Source organism: Bos taurus, chromosome 11, assembly GCF_002263795.3.
Source record: "Bos taurus isolate L1 Dominette 01449 registration number 42190680 breed Hereford chromosome 11, ARS-UCD2.0, whole genome shotgun sequence".
NCBI lineage: Eukaryota > Metazoa > Chordata > Mammalia > Artiodactyla > Bovidae > Bos > Bos taurus.
In genome coordinates, this window is record NC_037338.1 from 65939590 (window position 1) to 65964933 (window position 25344).

The window sequence follows — 25344 nt, forward strand, 5'->3', positions numbered from 1 at the left end:
ATAGAACAGTCTTTTGGACTCTGTGGGAGAAGGCAAGGATGGGATGATGTGAGAGAATAGCATTGAAACATGTATATTATCATATGTGAAACAGATTGCCAGTCCAGGTTCGATGCATGAGACAAGGGTGCTCAGGGCTGGTGCACTGGGATGACCTTGAGGGATGGGATGGGGAGGGAGGTGGGAGGGGGATTCAGGATGGGGAACACATGTACACCCATGGCTGATTCATGTCAATGTATTGCAAAAACCACTACAATACTGTAAAGTAATTAGACTCCAATTAAAATAAATAAATTTTTTAAAAAAGAACTAAAAAAAAAAAGGACAGCACAAAAAAAAAAAGAAAAGAAAATTCCTGTGTGGAGACACACGCACATCAGGAATTCATCAAGTAGAAAGGAAATTAGTTGTGAGGTTAAACCCAAATTTAAAGGCAGAGCCACTTGGCACAAACCTGACAAGGGCAAATACAGAGTGAGTTAGACCCCAGGCACCATCCTTGCCCTCAGACTTCTCCCACACACAGCGACACTGACGTCATGAAACTACAGCACTGACCTTCTACAAAGGAACTTAAGGGGACATGGTCACCTCTGCTTCACATGGAGTTTCCTGCTGCTGGAGCCAAGGTCCAGAAAGTGACCTCCAAACACACACTAAGTAGCAGAACAGGTGAGGACATGAGCTGTTGGCTTTGGGTGGTGAGCCATCTCTCCACTCAGCAGTTACCTTCTCCTGCTGGCAGTAAGTGAGGCTTTGAGCTCATCTCACTGAATTTGAGAATGGATGACCCCAGCAGAGGAAAATCCTTTCCTGGCCCAATTCACCAGTAGGTGGATACCCTGAAAGATCAGGAAATGAGGTTGTCTCTAAAACCTCTCCCCTCCTGATCTGACCCCACTCTGCTAGTGATTCCCATAGTGGTTCTTGAGAACTCTTGAGAAATATTATCTAAACTTCATCTACCTCTTGAGAGATAATGTGTTAAATAATTATTGGCTGTTAGTTCCTTACAATAACTGAGCCCATCAGATATTTTTGTAGTGGTAGCCACCTGGGGGAATGTAATAAGTGTAATAAGCAAAGAAGTGGATTTGAAATACTGTTCATGGCAGAGCCTTTTTCAAAAATGTAATGTGAAGCTCTCATCTAATAACATATATTTATTATAAAGTCCATTAATTGGATCAATGGAGTTGCTTCAAAAATCTTTAAATTGGGAACTGGGAAAGAAAGTTGCAGTTTCAGGAAGGTAGAGTATTTAAATCTGGTGTCTGTACAAATCTTGCGTCACTGTGTAACCAGTTCTAGAAAAACTCAGATCAAAACCAGTCATCAGACTAGACTCTCCTAACCAGGTTGCACACACCAAGGAATGTTCACGCTGACCATCCACTGGGGAAGGAAGAGGCCATACTGAAACTTGGGATATTTATATAGTTCATCTCATTTTTAAAAATTTCTGGTTTTGACTATGTTTTATATGTAACTTATTTATGTATGTAACATAAATAAATAAGTATACAGGTACTGAAGGATTGCTCAAAAATTTTTGTTAAGAGGATGCATACAGTGTGGACAGAGGTGATTTGAGGCCCCATCCAGGGTAGAAAGAGGCTTGGGTAGATCCCCAGAGGGCTTGGTAAATGCAGATCTGAGCTTGTTGGGACCTGAAGCTTATACAATTGGGAAGTCTTTAAGAAAAAGCATGTAAAATTGTGACTTATAAAATTAAGGATGAATAGAATTTGTATTCAGGATGAGAAAAGAGATCACAACACATTACTGGAGGTTTAGGGATCTGAGTTCTTTTCGTCCATGGTTTCTTAGGCCATGTATCAGAAACATAACACAGAAACCACACCTGATTGTAATCTGGCTTCTCCTCTCCTTCTAGAACTCCATCAATGTCCACCACTCAGAGCAGCCTGAATGAGTAAAAGACTCAACTCCACCTGTGGCCACCAGCTCCTTAGAGAAGCTGGGAGAAGAGAATGGATGCAGCAGGAAGGCAAAGGGTCAAGACAGAAGGAAGAAGGGCTTACAGATCCATCTTGTCCAGAACCTCTCTAGAATCCATAGTGCCTTACCTTATTTTGTATGAATTAAATGTCATCTCTGAATTCAGATTAAAAGGGAAACCTGAATGGGCCTGTTCTATAAAGAGGCTAAGCATAGAGGATGAAGCGAGGCAGTACTAATTTTGATTCTAGGCTGACCAATGATCCCAGGGAGCCTGTGACTGTCTTGGTTTAAGCATCATATCTTACAGATGGTCAGCCATTCCCATTCAGCTCTGCTATTTGGTAACCATGAGATTGTGGACAAATCACCTATCTTGCTAGCCCCACGTTTCCTCATCTAGGAGATGGAGGTAGCAGGAGTGGCCGTCTCTATCTTTTGGACACTGAATGAGATAACCCTCACTGAAGGATTCAGAGAAATGTGAGAGGTAGGGCAGGGCCCTGGCAGAAGGAGGAAGAAGCACAAGTTGGAGCCATGGGCACCTTGGCCAACTTCTGTCCAACGCTTCTCAGGATGTCAGAACTTCAGCCCTTCCTTTGATTCTCCGTATTTGCTAATAGGATGAGATTGACTGCATTTGTGTCTCTGAATTTTCATGTTATCTCACGTTTACAGGTGGAGGAATGCTACTTTCTCCAAAGTGTTGATCACCTACAGGAAGGTCTATTCACTGAATCGCCCTGCCAGGTTCTTGGATGAGAACACAGAGGAGGTGATGTGAGCTCCCTCCCCAAGTCCAGGCCTTCTGAGGTTCACCCATCCCCGGTGTTAAATACTTTCATACTTGGTGAAAGCCAAAAGAGTAGAGTTTTGTTTTGTCTTTTTTAGAAAGCAAAAGAATGCATCCAATTAAGAGATTAAGACACAGGAGTGAAAGCAAGTTATCTAGTAGGGAGACGGCAAGTTACAGTAGAAAGGGCACAGGCTTGTGTTTCGGTTTACTTATTTTTGTATCAGGACTGGAATTCTGCTGCACCCAGTGTGAGCTGTGAGACTCTGAACAACTTAAACTCTTAGAGTTTTTGTTTCCTCATTTGTGAAGTAGAAAAATGACTATTACATCTTTAGAGTTACTGGGAGGATAAATAAGTTCTATACAAACAAAGCACTGAGCACAGGGCCTTTCTCAGCAAGTGTTTTTGTCTCTGTTCTTATTTTTAAGAAAAGTGACATACGATACTGAAGATTCTCTCATAATTTTGGTAGAACACTGAGTGGAAACCATAGCATTGGAACCTGTCTCTTCTATGTAAGCAGATATGTACTAAAGCATACAGACAATTTTCTGAATTATATGTTAAAATTGAATGGAGGAGAAAGACAACATTCATATGCATTCAATTTTATTTATGAAGGGATCCTTGAAAAGAAGATGGTAGCAAACAGTCTGAATTTCCCCAAAGCACATGTTCCTGTGTCCTGGGGTTCCTGGAAGCAAGGACAAAACTGAGTTTTCATATTAAGGAACTTTGGAAAATACCCTCTCAAAACTCCCTCTTTAGTGGAATATGTGCTATCTGCAATACAACCTCAAGAAACTACATGGGAATAACAGGCAGAGAGTTCTTTTCTTTTCTTTTCTTTTTTTTTTTAGATTATTTTCTTTGTCTTTTTTTTTTTAATTGAAGTATGGTGATTCATTTCCAATGTTGTGTTAGTTTGATCTGTACAGTAAAGTGATTCAGTTATACATATACACATATATAGATATAGATATATAGGGCTTCTCTGATGGCTCAGTGGTAAAGAATCCACCTGTCAATATAGGAGACACAGGTTTGATCCCTGAGTTGGGAAGATCCCCTGGGTAAGGAAATGGCAACCCATTTCAGTATTCTTGCCTGGGAAATCCCATGGGTAGAAGAGCTGTGTGGGCTACAACCCATGGGGTCTCAAAGAGTCAGACACAACTTAGCAACTAAACAACAACATAAAGGTATAGTCTGTTACATATTCTTTTCCATTATAGTTTATTACAAGATATTGTGCATAGTTCCCTATGACACACAGTAGGTGCTTATTGTTTACCTATTTTATTTGTAGTAGCATGTATCTGTTGATCTCAAACTACTTATTTATCCCTCCCCCTATCCCCATACATTTGTTTTCTATGTCTGTGAGTCTATTTTATAAATAAGTTCATTTGTATCACTTTTTTCAATTCTACGTATTAGTTATATCATATGATATTTGTCTTTCTCTGTCTGACTTACTTCACTTAGTATAGTAACATCGAAGTTCATCCATGGGGCTGCAAATGTCATTATTTCAGTCTTTATATGGCTGAGTAATATTCCATTGTATGTATATACCGTATCTTCTTTATCCATTCATTTGTCAATGGACATATAGTTTGTTTCCTTGCCTTAACTATTTACAAAAGGTAGAGAGATCAAAGCATGCAGACCGCATGTTTGGAGAACCATTTCTGGATCATAACCCACTGTTACAGCACTCTAAACCACTGGGTTGAGAAGAAACATACCTATTGGAGGTTTTGCAGGTGGTTGTTGGATGCTTTCTCTCTCTCCTTGAGCTTTGTGCCAATTTGGAAACCAGAAAACCCTGAAATATGCGTGCTGACCTGAAAGCTATCAACACATCCTACCAAAGGTTGGCAGAAGATGCAAAAATCCTGGGAAAAGGGTTTATTGAAACTTAAGGAGCTTACAATCACATCATTTGCATCCAAATGTAGCTTAGTTATTTAAGGAGCTAAGGATTTTCTAGAAGATAATATAGGTCAAAGATCATTTTTTTGGTCTAGGTTATATGTGCATTTATGATTCCTATGCATTTACATGGAATCAGGAGGCAAGGAAACATTATGTGGCAACTTCAGTTCAGTTCAGTTCAGTCGCTCAGTCGTGTCCAACTCTCTGCGACCTCATGAATTGCAGCACACCAGGCCTCCCTGTCCATCACCAACTCCTGGAGTCCACTCAGACTCACGTCCATCGAGTCGGTGATGCCATCCAGCCATCTCATCCTCTGTTGTCCCCTTCACCTCCTGTCCCCAATCCCTCCCAGCATCAGAGTCTTTTCCAATGAGTCAACTCTTCTCATGAGGTGGCCAAAGTACTGGAGCTTCAGCTTTAGCATCATTCCTTCCAAAGAACACCCAGGGCTGATCTCCTTCAGAATGGACTGGTTGGATCTCCTTGCAGTCCAAGGGACTCTCAAGAGTCTTCTCCAACACCACAGTTCAAAAGCATCAATTCTTCGGCGCTCAGCCTTCTTCACAGTCCAACTCTCACATCCATATATGGCCACTTGAAAAACCATAGCTTTGTCTAGACAGACCTTTGTTGGCAAAGTAATGTCTCTGCTTTTGAATATGCTATCTAGGTTGGTCATAACTTTCCTTCCAAGGAGTAAGCGTCTTTTAATTTCATGGCTGCAGTCACCATCTGCAGTGATTTTGGAGCCCAAAAAAATAAAGTCTGACACTGTTTCCACTGTTTCCCCATCTATTTCCCATGAAGTGATGGGACCAGATGCCATGATTTTCTGTAAAAATTGACTGATGTCAAGGCCCTATGGGTAGTGGTAAAGAATCTGCCTGTCAGATGCAACTTTCCTCTTTGTAACTCTACCAAAAAGCCAATTGTCCACCCAAATTTTTAAAAATTGATGCTCATCTATTTTCTGAGGTGGAATACATAATGGGGTGGGATAGAAATTAGTGGAGAATCAATGGAATGAAAAGAGGTGAGGAGGTAGAGGAGAGGGGAGGAGAGAAGTGAGTCTGAAAAGAAAAATGGAAAAATATAGGTTTCAGGTTGATGGTTTTGGAATTTCAAGTGTACACACTCACCACTATTTTTAGCTTTCATTGGCATCCTAGGGAAATATGTAAATAGTTCTGAAATAACTATTTCAAAGGGAGCAAGTGTCAAATCCTTTAGATCTATCTTTATAAAAGATGGCTGATATGGATGGTAAAGACCAAACAAAACCTGGACAGGCTGAATTTGTCTAGTATCTGCCAGATTTATAAGCTTTCAACATGTCCTTCAAGTGTTATCCATGTAACTGTGTATGCCTTCATTCCCTATGCTTGGGGCAAGGATATAAAACTTCCAATTAATTTTAAGAATGAGATAGCCCAAGCTCTTTGGTTACCTAATGTTTACATTCTTTGATATTTATCAACTACAGTCTAACATACCATGCTTTCACAATTTGGTTTGATTTGGGTATTAAGAGTAAAATAAAATAGCCTTTCTTTTTTTAAACTTTTTATTTTGTATTGAGGTATAGCTGACTCACAATGCTATGATAGTTTCAGGTGAAGAGTGAAAGGATTCAGCTTTCACAGAATACACACACACACACACACACACACACATACACCCACACATTCTCCTCCAAACTCCCCTCCCATCCAGGCTGCCACATAACATTGAGCAGAGTTCCATGTGCTATACAATAGATCCTTGTTGGTTATTCATTTTAAATATAGCAGTGTGTACATGTCTATCCTAAACTCACTATCCGTTGCCCCCATCCTTCCCTCTGGCAACCATAAGTTCATTCTTAAAGTCTGTGAGTCTCTTTCTGTTTTGTGAATTCATTTGTATCATTCTTTTCAGATTCCAGATATAAGGGATGTCATATAATATTTCGCCTTCTATATGTGACTTCCTTCACTCAGTATGACAATCTTTAGTCCATCCATGTTGTTGCAAGTGGCATTATTTCATTCTTTTTAATGGCTGAGTAATATTCCATTGTATATATGTACCACATCTTCTTTATCCATTCCTCTGTCAATGGATACTTAGGTTTCTTCCATGTCTTGTCTAAAAGTAGCCTTTCTTTTAAAGTAAACATCCTCACAGATGTTTAAAGTGTAGAGTAAGATAAGGATAATTAGAGTGTAGAGTAAGATAAAGTGAAAGTGAAAGTTAAGTCGTTCAGTCGTGTCCGACTCTTTGTGACCCCCTGGACTGTAGCCCACCAGGTTCCTCCATCCATGGGATTCTCCAAGCAAGAATAGTAGAGTGGGTTGCCATTTCCTTCTCCAGGGGATCTTCCCTACCCAGGGATCGAACCCAGGTCTCCCGCATTAGAGGCAGACACTTTAACCTCTGAGCCACCAGGGAAGCCAGAGTAAGATAAGGATTTGATTAATTGTACTTATCAATCTCAAACACAAAGGACACTACTTTAGGGTCCTTTCAACTCTGCCAGAACATAAACAATTGCTTCTGCATAGAATGCTTTACAATCAGAGTTTTCTTTTATATGATGCACTCACTAATGGATATTCAGTTGCAATAGAAAAGAAAAATAGAAAAATAAACTCAGTGATAAGTCCTTTCCTCTTGAGATTTCTACCCAAGTTTCCAAATAAGTTTTCTTGTCACAGAAACATTCAAACTCTTTTCCATCTTTGCCAATAGGTTTGACCAGTGTATAGTAGAACTATACTGGGAGAATGGCATTGTAATATTTTAATAAATTAGAAAGAAAAAAAATCAACCTAATAAAATAATAAATAAATAAAATGCACTCAATAAAACAGTGACAAAAAATGTAAAGATTCAAATGTTCTATCTGCCTTATGGACAAATATTTGAAAGAGAGGCCAATTTTCAATCTTTGGAGGAAAAAATTTTTAATTTTTCATTGTTATTAACCAAGGCAATCTTGATATACCTTAGCCATAGCTAGTAGTTTAGACATTGGGTAAAATGCTAAGTCCTTAGCCTGATACAGAAGGTGATCATGGCCTAATCTAAGCCTCCCTCTGTAGTAAACAATCCTGCAACATGCATGTGGCATCTGCTTCAGGCAAACTGGTTTGTTTAGGGTTCTGGTCTCCAGATCCCATCTGGAGCTCTCCTTCCTCTGCTCACTTGCTCAGGCTTAGACTCACTTAGCACACCCTTCTGTTTCCTCTGACTTCAAAATCAGCTCCTTTAGATCCAGTGCCAACTTCACATGTTATAACTTCCCCGACCATCTAAATGTAACGTTAGCTCCCCTCCCTTCTGAGCCAATATATTTCTCATAAGTATAATCCACTTGGAAAACCAAGAAAACATTTACTCCCTTGCCATATCTTTCTAAATATCATTCCATGTGTAGTTATGTCTTGTCTCACCAACCCTGTTCTTAGCGTTTCAGGATTAGGAAGCATGTTCCTCGCTGGGTTCCATTCAGTTGACTAGCTCTGTCTATACAAAGCAACAGAAAGAGTCTAAGAGATGTCCAGGTGAGACCCAGAGAACACTTTATCATGGACTTACACTCCTGTAAGTCTCAGGAAATACTTATAATCGGCAGTCTGTATCACTATAAGTTACCAGACAGTAAGCGTGATCAATTAGATAGAAATTACAAAGGAATAGCCTCTGGAACTCTCCTTCTACTAAACAAGCAGATACAGACTTTATAATTCAACTTTTTTTTTTTTTTTAAAGGCCTATAAAATCTTCCTGGGAGGATATAAAATCCATTGTAGTTTCTAAAGTTACAGCTTACTAGAACTATACAGATAAATTTGCTGTCTCATGTTGCACAAAACATTTTAAACCAAAGACATGATTGTCATTACTAGCTTGTGTTTGTAAAAGCAGAACAATAATAGTAAGAGTAGTTTTGCTTTGGGCATCTCTTTGAAGGATCCAAGACTTGCTTACCATATGCCATTTTAACAGATACAAATTACTCTTGTTGACTAGGGTTTTGATTTGTTTTCTAAGCTTGTGGGTGTGTTTCATTGGTTTAATAAGAAAGAAGATCTGAAAATGACTCACAACCAGACTTCCGGTGAGAGGCTTCGTGGATGCACATGCATGCAAGCCCTGTCTCATCAATCACTTCCTCTTCCAACCTAGCATCCTCCACTCCTTAGGTTTCTTGACTCCTCAGAGACACTTGACACTCATCACTTTTCAAGTTAGGAGATGTGGTGTTGACCCTGAAGCTCTCAGTATATTATCAGGTCATTGTTTGGCACAGATTTCAGCTTCTTTTAATGGTGCACTTTACCAGGCAGCTTTTTTCTACATCATTAAACAGCAACTCTAATACGTGTGCCCCCTTTCTTATTTACCATAGATAGTAATGTTTAAGAGCACCTTAAATACTGCACATGCTCCTTGCCACTTGAACAACCCCATGGTAATGAAGAGTCAACAGAACCTCTAAATTAAGACCCTGCGGAGTTCAAAAGATGACTCTGGTCTTTCAGAGGAGACAGGATGGTCATGCTAGGTAATGAATATGCTATCCACTCTGAATTTGGGGTCTCCTTTTCTTTCTCCTAGTGACTTCAGAGCCTACACTGTAAGAACTGTATGATAATCCAGTAAGAAAATGACTGCATTATCAACCATGTCCCTAGACCTATTTCAATTAGCATTTCTTGAGAATGTTGTCTAGGAGAGAAATAAGGAAGCTGAAAACATATGGCCACTGTCTTCAGGGAGTTTGAAAGCAATCATGGAGAAAAGAAAATCCAGTGAGAAAGTGTCCAATACTACCTACCTCTAGGCAGAAGTTTGCAGCTGCAATAATAGAAAGTCACACCAGATTCATACTGCTATCTTAGTGCTTACTAGGTTGAAATCACTTGGGAAATACAGCTGTGGCCCTGTTAGAATGGAAGTTGTCATTCAGTTCAGTTCAGTTCAGTCGCTCAGTCGTGACCAACTCTTTGCGACCCCATGAATCGCAACACACCAGACCTCCCTGTCCATCACCAGCTCCCGGAGTTCACTTAGACTCACGTCCATCGAGTCAGTGATGCCATCCAGCCATCTCATCCTCTGTCGTCCCCTTCTCCTCCTGCCCCCAATCCCTCCCAGCATCAGAGTCTTTTCCAATGAGTCAACTCTTCGCATGAGGTGGCCAAAATACTGGAGTTTCAGCTTTAGCATCATTCCTTCCAAAGAAATCCTAGGGCTGATCTCCTTCAGAATGGACTGGTTGGATCTCCTTGCAGTCCAAGGGACTCTCAAGAGTCTTCTCCAACACCACAGTTCAAAAGCATCAATTCTCCGGCGCTCAGCCTTCTTCACAGTCCAACTCTCACATCCATACATGACCACTGGAAAAACCATAGCCTTGACTAGACGAACCTTTGTTGGCAAAGTAATGTCTCTGCTTTTGAATATGCTATCTAGGTTGGTCATAACTTTCCTTCCAAGGAGCAAGGGTCTTTTAATTTCATGGCTGCAGTCACCATCTGCAGTGATTTTGGAGCCCCAAAAAATAAAGTCTGACACTGTTTCCACTGTTTCCCCATCTATTTCCCATGAAGTGGTGGGACTGGATGCCATGATCTTCGTTTTCTGAATGTTGAGCTTTAAGCCAACTTTTTCACTTTCCATTTTCGCTTTCATCAAGAGACTTTTTAGTTCCTCTTCACTTTCTGCCATAAGGGTGGTGTCATCTGCATATCTGAGGTTATTGATATTTCTCCCAGCAATCTTGATTCCAGCTTGTGCTTCTTCCAGTCCAGCGTTTCTCATGATGTACTCTGCATAGAAGTTAAATAAGCAGGGTGACAATATACAGCCTTGACGTACTCCTTTTCCTATTTGGAACCAGTCTGTTGTTCCATGTCCAGTTCTAACTGTTGCTTCCTGACCTGCATACAAATTTCTCAAGAGGCAGATCAGGTGGTCTGGTATTCCCATCTCTTTCAGAATTTTCCACAGTTTATTGTGATCCACACAGTTAAAGGCTTTGGCATAGTCAATAAAGCAGAAATAGATGTTTTTCTGGTAGGCAGGGCTTATTTTATGTGCTTTTTATCCCTCCTACCTGGAATAATATGGGAAACTCTTTAGAAATGGAAAAGTCTATGTTGAACCAATCCAATCTTGGTAGTGGGTGGACTAAAAGGAAAAAAACAAACAAACTTGGAGTCGTCTGATATGGGAGGGCTTTAGAAGCAAAGATCCAAAGGAAACACAAAGGAAATAATTTAAATACAAAGAAACTAGAATTTTCTTTCAAATGTTTCCATTCTATAAAATGCATCACCTCCCAGGAAGGAGAGATCAAATTCTAAGAAGGCAAGCATTCTTCTAGGCAACTATGATGCCGAAGGATGAGGGAACTGGCTGCAAAGTTGTACACCTTGTATCCTCTTGGGTTTTTCCCTCCTTTTCCATTGAAATAATACTCTTGTAAACCTGAACTCTCTACTCATGAAAGCATTTCCCTATTTTGTGATTAGGCCTTCTCTGCAATGGCACCCCACTCCAGTACTCTTGCCTGGAAAATCCCACAGATGGAGGAGCCTGGTAGGCTGCAGTCCATGGGGTCACTGGGAGTTGGACATGACTGAGCAACTTCACTTTCACTTTCATGCATTGGAGAAGGAAATGGCAACCCACTCCAGTGTTCTTGCCTGGAGAATCCCAGGGACGGGGGAGCCTGGTGGGCTGCTGTCTATGTGGTCGCACAGGGTCGGACACGACTGAAGTGACTTAGCAGCAGCAGCATTCCCTGCCAGGTTTCTGGAAGCCTGAAAAGAGTCAGTATCTGCAGTCATGCAGGAAATGGTATTTGTCTTGATCATGCATGCAAAACCCAGCTCTATAAGAATTATTCTGATCTGTGTGGTTGTGGTTTGGAACATCTGGAGAATAACTTCTAAAGTTTGTCTTTCTCTGTATGTGCATTGGTTGGACTGAAGTGAGAGTGACTGAAGATAGAAAATTTAGAAGTTTTGAAAGGTTCTGGTGATCTGAAGAAAGGCAGATTTTTTGCCCAAAAGGTCCACGAGTCTAGAAGACAAGCCTCAAGCCCCCTCAGCAGCATGGATTCTGTGCCAGAGAAGACATCTCTCATGTTTTTCCAGTAAACTCTCCTTCAAAGCATTCTGAATGCAAAACTGGGGGTTTACAGACAAATCAAGTTTCCCTGAAGCTTCAGGTTTTATTTTCTCACGAGTTTTGCATTTTACTCCTTTATATTCACCCGCATTCCAAAACGTCTGCTCCATACCCTTCTGATTTCTGAGCATATGGCCATTAATTCTCCCTTTGGAGAGAGCCTCTATCTTTAGCTCATTTTGAGCAACAGGGCTCTAAACTATAAGTTCTGAGAGTGGAAATTTCTCCTTCCCATAGTATTTAGTTGCTGAAGACCTATGGCTTCCTCTCCTGAGGCCGTGTAGCCTATCACCAGGCTCAACAGCTATGGACATCTACACATTTCACATTTCTGCTTTCTCAGTTAAATGGCTCCACTTATTCATGATTACGGCCAATACTTATTGTGTATCTACGATAGGCCAGGTTCTGAGCAGGGTCTCTGTTAGATGAAGGAATAAATCACAGTGTAGAAAACAGACAGAAAAACAGTCTTGTCTTCCAGATTCTACCTGGACTAAAGCAACAGTGTCCCCCTTCACCTGTCAGGTGGAGACTTTTGAAACCACTTAGCCTTGATGGTTGAACCCACTTATTTCTGCTCACAACTGTGCTCCAAAAGTATAAAAATAGAAACCTCATTTTCAAAGAATGAGGCAGAAGTCATAGATATTTTTTATGTGCCATACCTTCATTCAAGCACAATTTCACTAATTTTCCCAGGTGATTAATTTGATAGAATTCTGGTTGGTGGCATATTTTCTTTCTTGGCTCTCCTGGGACTATATGGACTATGATTCTCCTACCATAAATCTATAATAGGAAGTTTGATTAATAGAAAATCGTAGATGGCAAATGGACTCAGCAGAGTTCCATGGAGGAGGGACTAAGAAAGGGTGTCTAACTTTTTTGTTTTTTTACTATTTCTACCCCAGTGCCTTTGTGCCAGGAATATAATATTTATGTATAGTGTATAGCCAACTTCTGAAACTTCCTGGCTCACCTCAGTCTGTAAAACCATTTATTCAATGAAAATCCTGGACTGTTCTGCTTTATACTTCAGTTCATGCTTCACTATTCCCTTGCTTGAGAAACCCATTAATGGTGGCCCCATGAACCCTTTCTGTGATTGTCAGCCCTACCATCACAGCCAGTATCCTGGGTGTTCTGCTGGTTCTATGGACCGTTTTGTTATCATAGAAGAGGGTGTTGTGTCCTTCTCACCGAGAGTCCAGCCCCAAATTCTTCCTTCTTTAAAAAACCATTGCCAATCTTATTGACAGGTTAGAGAGTACTCACTTTGCTTTTTCAAAAGCTCATCATTTTCTTAATTTTTCCCCTCTTTCTTGTTCCTCTCTCTTGAGAGAATTACTTTCTATGTCGCTTGAGTCTTCCAAGGGTCACACTGTTTTTAATCTTCCCAATCGCCTTTTAGTATGTTTTTTATATGCTCTTTTAATATATGCAACTCATCATTAATGATATTTTTTTATCATTTTAAGTGTAGTTTAACAAACACACATGGAGTATGTGCATCATGCTAGGCTTGGTGGCAGGAAGAATGGAAGATACAAGGGCGACTTAAGGCCACTGTGGAAACTTCTCTCAAGGAGCCACTTGCTTAGTGCAAGAAGGCAACCACACACATCACTTGCTACAGCCTAACACACCAGGAGATTATCAGCACTATAAAATCTTAGTGGAACAAAAACAAGGGCTTCCTTCCATCTGGAAGGACTGCAGACTGTTTCACAAGTTAAAGATTTGCAATATACATACATACATACATGTATCAAATCGTTATGTTGTATACCTAAAACTAAAGCAATATTATCTGTCAAATATATCTGAATTAAAAAGAAGGATGATATTTCATCTCAGTAGTGTATCAGAATTTTACTAACAAAAGGGGTGGTGAGAGACTAGCAAGCCCAGCAGAAGGGAAGTGAAGGGCAGAGACATTTGAGACAAGAGAACTCAGGATATATTTTGGAAATGACAAGTCATCTCTTGTGAATGGGGAAGAGTCAGGAGCTTCCGTCAAAAATAAGCCTGGAAAGGGAAATTAAAGTCAAAAGAGCATCTGCAGGTTAAATAAGGGAAGGAAGAAACAGAGCTCTAGAAGGTTCTTAAGCTGCATTGCAGAGAGAAAGTCCCACTAGCATGGCGTGCATTCTGAAAGGCAATTTCACCTTTCTGCTATAGCATATCCAGCTGACTCAAGGCAACCAGAGAGTTCTCCTCTCTGTGTCATCATTTAGCTAACAGTGACTATCAATTTATTTAAGAGATTCCTCCAAACATGAAGAACTCAATGTAGCAGTGACTTTGAGCAGAGAACTGTACAGGGTTGTCACCTTCTATCAATGCATTCTGCTCCCTACATGCTCAGAGCTGAAAAACACTAAGACCTTACTGTCTGGAAGGGGTGGCTTCAAGGCATTAAACTTTCAGGATTCTGAAGATAGTCTTTATTTTCCTTCATGTCATAAAATATTAGGGAAATAAATAAAAATCCATCTTTATGTTCAAGTTTTTATCTCTCAGTCTTCCTCTTGGTTTTTTCCCATTTTTCCCCCACCAAAAGTAATCATCTATTGAATAAAGTAAACCATGGACAATCTAGAATCTGGATAGAATAGTGAAGAAAACATGCAGCATCTGAATGCAGAGGAAAAAGTGGAATAGATGTTGTAAGCTTCAGAAAAGTGTAGTAAACACTTGCTGGATGGTATGAAGTGGCTCCTACAACTAGGTGGAGATTATACTCCAGAAGAACCCCAATGAAGCAAGTCTTCTGGGTTTAAAACAGGGTGTGATGCTTCTGAACCTCCGGACCTTCCAATTTCACTTGGCCTTAGCAATCATAAGCTCTGGACTGCTGCACACTGTCTTATGCTATTCCCTTGGTTGTCTTAGAAGCAGAGGAAGAATCACTTATGAACAAGAAATTTTATTGTTTTCATCACACCAGCTTCAGTTGGGCTATTACAAAAGACTTTCTTTTATGAAATTTCTCTTCGAAAACAATGGATTATAAGATAAGAGGAAATGACCTCAGGCAAGTGAAAAAAATACTGCTAACGCTGTAAGAAAACTTTGCAGAAGTTTCTCTCTATTTTTGTGTTCTGTCAAACTTCAACCATGTTTCATCTTTCCTTTCTCCAACTCCAGGTAGCAAAACTGTGTGATGGTTAATTTCTCATCTAACATTTATCATCCTGAATGAGAGTGGATTTATTCCTCCCTCACCTAAGTAACTGTCATAACAGAGATGGTTTGACCTCATCTTCTTGAAAGAGCTCCCTCCTTCTAGCCAAGATAAACAAAACAAAACAACAACGTAACCTTTGAGAAGAAACTGATTTGCTGCTTTCTGCCATTTGGAAAACAGAAAGCAGTGTCTCTGCCCCAGCTCTTATCAAAACCATAAGCAAGTTTGCAGTGCTCTTTTGGGGGTGAACCAGAGAGTTTAGCAGAAGACTGCACAGAGATGGAAAGAGATTCCCAAACCATTGCCTGAACTTTGCCCTCAGCTCTGCTCCCAGCTCTTTTTCTCTAGAAAGGGAGCTAGCAGGTGGCATGCTATGCAGCAAACCAGCAGCAGGCCGATCACAGCTGTGCATGTTTGGCAAACAAATGTTTAATTTTGGAATTGGTCTCAGGCCAGTTCCACTGAGTGGGGGTGGGGACAAAAACCTGTGGCTGTCACGTAGAAGAAGCAGAACACGTCCACAGATACCAAGAACCCAATTCACTGCCACAGAGAGACGCACAGAATCAGCTCCCGCATCACTCTTGTTGCAAGCTTCTCACCCTCTGTCCCAGGCCCTGATGGAGGAAGAGGGTCCCAGGAGAGAAGATCCCCTTCTCGGAAGTAGAAGTCACAAAAAGAGGGAAGTGACTAACCCTCAATGTTTCTCACCATCATCTCTCTTTTACAAAAAGTAGGATTCTGGCATCAGATGGAATCTGCAGGCATTTCTTCCCACCATTGGGAAGTTTCAAGTTCTCAGTGTGTCATGTTCCCAGCTCAGCTCCCAGAAACCATCTGATCCTGTGGAAGGAACTCAAAAATAATGTCATCAATGACTGGGTGGTTTTTATCCCTACAACTCTAATCTAATGTATTGGTGCTTCCATTGCTCCATCTGTACAGTTGTAGGAACTACCATTTTCCCTTTAGATTTCTGAGCATGGGATCTAATAATAGACGTAAAAGTGACCTGAAATAAAAGTCCACTTACTCTTTATCTACAAGGGCTCTGCATTTGAGGTAGCATCAACTAAGAAAGGTCTAATAGCATGTCATTTGGAATCAGTGATTTGGATTATGGCTTGGAATCAGTATTATCCCAGAAGAGACTAACTAGTAGTGAGAAACCCCACATATGTGAAATGTAAACAACTGGAAAGTACAAGTAATTGATCGGTAAGATGGGATTCTAAGTCTGAATGTTTGTGTCCCCTAAACATGATGGTATTGGGACGTGGGCCTTGGCAAGTGCTTATGTCATGTGGATGGAGCCCTTGTGAGCAGGATTAGTGTCTTATAAATGAGGCTGCAAACCTAGAGAACAAACTTATGGATACCAAGCAAAGGGGTGAGATGAATTGGGATATTGAGATTGACGTATATACACTACTACATATAAAATAGATAACTAATGATAACTGTTTTCCCAAGTGGCTCAGTGGCTAAAGAATCTGCCTGCAATGCAGGAGACATGGGTTCAATCCCCACATCAGGAAGATCCCCTAGAGTAGGAAATGCAACCCACTCCAATAGTCTTGCATGGAAAATTCTATGGACAGAGGAGCCTGGTGGGCTACAGTCCATGGGGTCTCAAAGAGTCAGACGTGACCAAATTGACTGAGCATGTACGCAAGGAGAGCCTACTATATAGCACAGAAAACTCTACTCAGTTCTCTATGATAACCTGCATGGAAAGGAAATCCAAAAAAGAGTGGATATATGTGTATGAATATCTGATTAACTTTGTATACAGCAGAAACTAACACAACATTGTAACACAACTCAGTTCAGTTCAGTTGCTCAGTCGTGTCCAACTCTCTGTGACCCCATGAATCGCAGCATGCCAGGCCTCCCTGTCCATCACCAACTCCCGGAGTTCACTCAGACTCACGTCCATTGAGTCGGTGATGCCATCCAGCCATCTCATTCTCTGTCGTCCCCTTCTCCTCCTGCCCCCAATCCCTCCCAGCATCAGAGTCTTTTCCAATGAGTCAACTCTTCGCATGAGGTGGCCAAAGTACTAGAGTTTCAGCTTTAGCATCATTCCTTCCAAAGAAATCCCAGGGCTGATCTCCTTCAGAATGGACTGGTTGGATCTCCTTGTAGTCCAAGGGACTCTCAAGAGTCTTCTCCAACACCACAGTTCAAAAGCATCAATTCTTTGGCACTCAGCCTTCTTCACAGTCCAACTCTCACATCCATACATGACCACAGGAAAAACCATAGCCTTGACTAGACAGACCTTTGTTGGCAAAGTAATGTCTCTGCTTTTGAATATGCTATCTAGGTTGGTCATAACTTTCCTTCCAAGGAGTAAGCATCCTTTAATTTCATGGCTGCAGTCACCATCTGCAGTGATTTTGGAGCCAAAAAAATAAAGTCTGACACTGTTTCCACTGTTTCCCCATCTATTTCCCATGAAGTGATGGGACCGGATGCCATGATCTTCGTTTTCTGAATGTTGAGCTTTAAGCCAACTTTTTCACTCTCCACTTTCACTTTCATCAAGAGGCTCTTTAGTTCTTCACTTTCTGCCATAAAGGTGGTGTCATCTGCACATCTGAGGTTACTGATATTTCTCCCAGCAATCATGACTCCAGCTTGTGCTTCTTCCAGCCCAGTGTTTCTCATGATGTACTCTGTATAGAAGTTAAATAAGCAGGGTGACAATATACAGCCTTGACGTACTCCTTTTCCTATCTGGAACCAGTCTGTTGTTCCATGTCCAGTTCTAACTGTTGCTTCCTGACCTGCATATAGGTTTCGCAAGAGGCAGGTCAGGTGGTCTGGTATTCCCATCTCTTTCAGAATTTTCCACAGTTTACTGTGATCCACACATATTGTAACACAACTATACTCCAATAAAAATTAATTTGAAAAAGAGGCTCTAGAGAGTTCTCTAGTCCCTTCCAATCAAGTGAAGACACAAGAAGGTGAAGTTGCCATTTTTTAAATAGAAAGTGGGCCCTCAATAGACACTCAATATATTGGCATCATAATCTTATACTTCTCAACATCCAGAACAATAAGAAATAAATTTCTTTGGTTTATAAGTTATACAGTTTGTGATATTTTGTTATGGCAGCCCTGAAGGGAGGACAACACAGGAGGAGAGAAGGAACTCTCCTCCAGTCCTCTATTATGAGAAACACAAATGTATAAATTGCTGTGAGGATCTAGAAAAAAAAAAAAAGAAAGAAATATCCTGCACATGTTGTGTGGTGGGAAGAAGAAGATGCTTTAGAATTCCCCCAATCTCAGTCTCTCTTTTCATTTTTTTTATTACAATAATAATTGATACCCATAATGAGGATAGAATTTCAGTAAAGATATAAAGTAATTTTTGTGCCATCAAATCATTTATTACTTTCAGGAAAATTCCATTTGGCATAAATCCAAAGCTCAGTTGGTATGTATTTTGCCACTCTTAGAAGTAACCAGCATAGATAAACTAACCAGAAAACTCAATTATTTTAAAGAAGTAAAAATGTACATTTTTGCACACCTATAGGAAAACTGCAACGGAGAAGGCAATGGCACCCTGCTCCAGTACTCTTGCCTGGAAAATCCCAGGGACAGGGGAGCCTGGAGGGCTGCCGTCTCTGGGGTCACATAGAGTCAGACACGACTGAAGCGACTTAGCAACAGCAGCAGCAGGAAAACTGCAAGTAGCTATCTTGGGAGGGTTCTACCACAGTAAGAGAACAGTCTAATTCTCCATATCCAAATTGCTGATTTTATAGAATGACTAAGATATTATCGTAATGGTGAGTACATGAGAATCACATGTCAACATCATAATCCCAGCCTCTTGGTAAACATTCCATGAAATATCATATCTGGGAATGAACTTTTTAGGGCCTCTCCTATCTACACCTTTTGCTATGCAAGATAAAGGTTTCAAGCATTGTCAGGCAGCGATGAGTGTACATTTGATATTTGAGGTCACCAAAGGGGTTTCCCCAGTGGCTCAGTGGTAAAGAATCCGCCTGCAATGCAGGAGACCGAGGTTCAAACCCTGGGTCAGGAATATCCCCTGGAGGAGGAAATGGCAATCCACTCCAGTATCCTTGCCTGGGAAACCCCATGGACAGAGGAGTCTGGCAGGCTACAGTCCACGGGGTCATGAAGAGTCTGACACAACTAAGCAACTGAGTACACACTCAAATTGCAACGAAGGATCAGCATGTTTATGAATTGTGTGTCAACTCCCACGTCCCCACATACATGTTTCATGGGGAAATCAGATGATATACATTTTCTGAAATAATCTTGTTCATTTTTTGTTTTTGCCCGCTTCCCGTCACAGAAAGGTAAACTTCCTGATGGGGCTTGGTTTGCTCATCTGTGTCCCCAGCATCTGAATGTTCAAATATAGACTCCTAGTGGAGAATGCTGCCATGCATGCAAATAGAAAAACAGATGAAAGTTTACACCTATTTGCTTGAATATACATAAAATATCTCTGAGAGCACCATGCAAACCTGATAGCATGAGATGCTTTGCATGTCAGGAAGGAGGGAGAATTTTCACTATCCCTTTTTGTGCCACTTGAATTTTGAATCATGTGGTTATAGTAACCATGTAAAACCAAAGGAATAAACATTTTAAAAATGGAGTGCTCTGTTTTTGTAAACAGAGTTTGGCTGTTTTCTGTGACTCTGTTCTAGATGTTATCATACTAAGTGAAGTAAGTCAGAAAGAGAAAGACATGTATCACAATATCACTTATATATGGGATATAAAAAATAGTGCAAATGAACTTTTACAAAACAGAAATAGACTCACAGACATGGAAAACAAACTTATGGTTACCAAAGGGGAAAGAAGGGGAGGCATAAATTAGGAGTATGGGATTAACAGATATACACTACTAAACAAGGACCTACTGAATAGCACAGAGAACTTTATTCTATATCTTATAACAAACTATGATGGAAAAGAATAAAAAAGAATACAGACATATACATATATGTTTGTATAACCAAATCACTTTACTATATACCTGAAACTAACACAATTGTGTAAATTAAATACTTTTCAGTAAAAAACAAAATAAAGTTGAAAAATAGTGTTCTATTTTTGCAGAGTTTGGTGGCCTCTGGAAAGTACAATTATTTTTTTGTTCTCGCCAGTCCTATAAGAATTTAGTCTTTTTGCTCACCTAGGGAAGCCCATATCATTCTACGCTCTTATGTATTTTACCTCATCATCTTCAAATATTAGTCAAATATAACAATATTAAAAGGCTCTGACCCCCAATTCGGTTTATTCTATACCATGAGAGAAAAAAATTGAATGAGCCAATTACACAGGAAGGATGGAATTGCATAATTAAGAACATTCGCAACGGTTTTACTCAACTGCATTAAAATGGTCCATTTTCCTATCATTCATTGCTTTTATTGGACACCATCCTGACTTAATAGAATGGTTCTTCTTAACACTGTTAATTTCTGGAAGGGCTCCAAGGCAAATGAAATCTTGATACTCATGTTCTGGGAATACAAGTTGTGAAATGGTAGAGGTGGGTAGTTGAGGGGGGCATGTCTTGTTGAAGATCTATTTCACCCTGAAATGTGACAGGATGTTTCCTACCTCATCAAGACCTAGTGAATTTATCCCAGCACTTCTTCCCAGCCTCTAGAAGGATGTTCTCTCACACTGAACAAGATTCAGACTCCTAACTCTGAGAGGGTATGGAAAGAAACTAAAACCATACTACAGATCAACTATTTCTTGTTTTTTACTGTCTGCTTTGCCCACACAAGGGAGTTGTGAATGAAGGACTTCAGCTTATATAATTATATTAATTATAATTGCATTAAGGATATAAATATAAATAACAAAGTTGGGTTGATCCAATATTTTACTTTAAGAGAAGCCAACATTTTTTTCATAGTTATGGTTGGGGTCGTTCTTGCCATAGGCCAGTGGGGTAGGCTGGCTTGCAGTTCTTCATGTCATTGCTTCTTAAATGTCTAAATAGAAATCCAACCTAAGTCTCAGAACCCCGGTCTCTTGCCTACCATCCAGTTCTCTGTTCTCTGATGCATCTTAGGATGTTTAAGTGTGATCCTGGCTAATAGAAGATGGGGCAAAAATATCCAAAAAGTTTAGAAAAAACTCATTGTTGAACTCAGGAAATTTTAGACCAACTAATTACCTAACTGGATGTATCTAAATCAGTCTGGGGGAATCATACTAATTTTTACCAAAACACATTTGATATATTTCTGGGTTTATGACATTTCCTATTATATACAAAAATTTGATTCAGACACTGCTGATTCAAACATTGTGTGTATTTTCAGGTAGAAGTTTCTTTTTTCCCTTAGGTGGGGAAAGTTTGCTTCCCCAAATAGAAAAGTAAAAATAATTCTAAAACCAGCAGTTACCTTAGTGAATAAACTCCTTTCAAAGCACCTACTTACTTACAAACAACAGATATTCTTGTTTAGAAGACACTTACAAATAAGAAAGCATCTCACTCAATTCATGTGAAAGAAGCAGCACTGTATTAATTTATAGGAATTCTATAATTAGAAGTTGCCTAAATTATTGCTAATTAATAAGGTTTTATCAAGCCTTACATATGTATTGGGCTTCTCTGGTGTCTCAGCTGGTAAAGAGTCTGCCTACAGGAGACCTGAGTTCGATCCCTGGGTCGGGAAGATCCCCTGGAGAAGGAAATGGCAACCCACTTCATTATTCTTGCCTGGAAAGCCATATGGATAGTGGCGCCTGGCAGGCTACAGTCCATGGGGTCACAAAGAGTTGGATATGACTGAGTGATTTCACTTTCTTTTTCTTCCTTTTCTTTACATATGTATTATAAGTGGAATCTGCACACGGTGGTACTATTTTCAGCTGAGTGCATTGTCAACCTCCCTCTCAAAATTTTCTTCATATCCTGACCACACTGAAACAGAAATAATGAAAAGACAAAATTTCATGATTTTTCTGAAAATGTATCTAAAGACTACATGAAAATGAAAAAAGAAATTATGGTCATCAGCTGTTTGTTTTACTTTACCTAAGTATCTGGTATCTAAAAATTCTGGATTATGAACTCTGTCTTTAGGGGTGTCTGTCAAGATATTTAGCAACCAATAAAATCAATGTAACAAATAATGAGAACAGGTGCTGGTCTGTGGTTGGCATGTTTGAGTTAGTGCCTACTTAAGAAATATCAATGCTGTATGTCTGGAAGTAGGACTATGCAAAGACATGGCCTAGTTTCTGACCTTGGCTGGCAACAGCACAGTGGCACAGATCCCCAGGACTCCCAAGAGGGCAATACATTCCTCTTCTTCTCTTCATGTACCCAAGGTTAACAAATCACAGACAGGAAAATCAACAAGACCAATGGGCACATAAATATTTGTTTATTAAAATGTGCACAGTGGCCATCCCGTTTAGGTGTACAGGTAATTAAATTGTAGATGCATGTTCTTAGAACAAGACAGATTTCAATGTGCTTTGTGGCTGTGTCCATACATTCAGATCACTCTAAAAAACCATCCTTTTGACTGTAGTCAATCAATTAGTGACCAATTATTTCAAATTTCTTATAAATTAATATCCTAACTCTGACTGTAATTTTTAAGTATTTGGGATATTAAAAACTCACCTCACAGGGCTACTAAAATCAATTTTAATTGGTTCAATTCAGACAGTTATCATAGAATCTAAGATTTGGAAGAGACTCCAGAATTACTGGGGCTTCCCAAGTGGTACTAGTGGCAAAGAACCTGCCTGCCAATGCAGGAGTTTCAAGAGACTTGGGTTTGATCCCTGGGTCAGGAAGATCCCCTGGAGTAGGAAATGGCAACTTACTTCAGTATGCTTGCCTGGAGAATCCCATGGACAGAGGAGCCTGGTAGGCTACAGTCCATAGTCTCTCAAGGAGCTGGCATTCACTCCAGAATTATTGAACCCCACTTCCAATCCTTTATAAAAATCCTTTCTCCCAGATTCTTGTTAGTTTCTGATGACTTCCAGCTGTGAGGAGCTTACTATCTATCATGAATATTTTTCTAATTAGCAACTTATTTTACTCATTCCAGCTGTACATTGCTTTTAATTTGGGAGATTTTGGTGGTTGGGTGGGTATATTGTTACATTTTGCTCACATTATTTGAGCTTGTAAAATGACGTCTACAGGTGGAAAATTACATTAAGTAATGACTACTTTCCAGCTTGTTCCCAGTGGGGGGAATAAGAATAAAAATTTTTTCAGAGCACATTTTTTCATAGTCTCTGGGGAAGTCCAAGTCTGCAGTGCATGCAAAGTAGTGAAAAGGAAGTGAAGAAGGTCAAAGATCAACAAATCGATTATAAATGGGTATTTATTAAACAACTATTAATGTTCTCAGAATGCATTAGCAGCTCAGTAGAAAATGGCCTTTAGCATTTAGTGATGGGTTTAAAATGATTAACTGGGATAGTTTGGATACCTGGAGTCCTGAACTGAGTCTTGAAAAACAGCTAAGGTCTGGAGCGGTTTAAAGGGAGAAAAACAATTATATTCTGGAGTCCTGTGAATTCAGGGTGTGAAAAATTGAATATAGAACCTGTGGAGAAGAGAGAGGAAATGAACTTGCCCAAATAGAGTGGGTTGAAGAGTGGAGAGACAAGCTTACTGCCCAGACAATGAAAAGGCCTGGCATGTAGCTAGCCAAGGTCATTGAACCTTCCAGGAGATGGAAGGGAAATGCCTTTAATGAGTAAGCATTCTGACATCACTTGTTTTAGAGATGGGATCAAAAATATAAGACATGACTCACCCTTCTTGGTAAATTCACGAAATTAAACACAGACGAGAATTGTCTCTACATGCCCATTCTATTCCTTATAAAGACAAAAAAGAATGATTCTAAACGTGGTCATGGCCAAATAATGCGAGGACTCTGGAGATTTATCTCAACCAGACTTTCTCTCAAAGGAACAAGCTACACATATCATGCACACATTTATGTCCCTAACTAATATTTTTTTTGAGTAGCATTTCTAGTCTCAATGTCACTTTAATGTGAAATACAGTACAGCTAAAGGGTTCAGGGACTAAATACCAACTGTAAGAAAAGTACATTCATTGAAACGCTGGGGAAACACTAGTCGTTGACCATGTAACACGATTTATACATTAATCTAACTGCATGAACTAACATTCAAGCATTTTTCTTACTGCATTACAATTTTAGCCAGGTTCTGATTACTCAAGGTAATCCACTTTTAGTGTGTAATTAAACCTACATGTGCATAGCCTGGTTTGTGTGTACAGGTCACCTGTATTTTGCAGTAATTGGACCACTTCCACAGAAGAACAGAAGCCTAAGACCCATTTATCAGATATGACAATTCTTCTCTTGTTATCACTCTTTGTCCAATGTGACAACCCACAGGCATTTAGCAAAACATAAAGATTTATCACCCGATTCCCCTATTCACGGTCACTTGGATATTTTGATTTTCAGTTTTATGTCAAGACATCTTCCTTCATTATGTGCCATGGATGAGGCATTTGTGCTATGCCTCCTACACATGAGTTTGTTTAGGTTTTAGGCCTTCTCTGTACCATAAAATATGAACTGTCATGGGCAGGGTTCGGTCTATTTATCTCTGAATTACTGCCCCTCACATTAGAGTTTCCATCAGCTGAATAGAGGGGGAGAGATGGCTGCTTGTTTGCCCTCAGGAAACAAATGTCTGAAGCTGAAACGCTCTTAACAGCAAGGGCTGAAGCCAAGCAAGGGAATGGTGTAGCGATGGTAACTACGAGGACCAAAGTGTGGAGTTGGGTAGGTAACACTCTCAGCACCAACCATCGTTCTCAACTCACCCGTGACCCTGTGCCCCCTAACTCACATCTTCCAAATAAACACAGGGTCAGGAGACAATAAGTATAAGATCTGGTTTATTGATTCCAGCCAGCACAAGGCCTATTTAGATAAAACTACATTTTATAGCTTCACAAAAAGGAGATATTCTTACATGCAAAAATGTCGGGTAAAACATAATCAAGTATTTACCCAGGGCCTCTGAACGCTTTCTGTCCCACTGGGAGTTTTCATCGACATGTCTCCCCAATTATCCTTAAGCTGAATTTTTAACCATTTAACTCGTCCAAAACTCTTTACATACTGGCTAAAGGAATATTTTTGTCCCAGTGGTTAATACTTCACCCTAAAATGAAGTAAACCTGGCTATGGAGAGGAT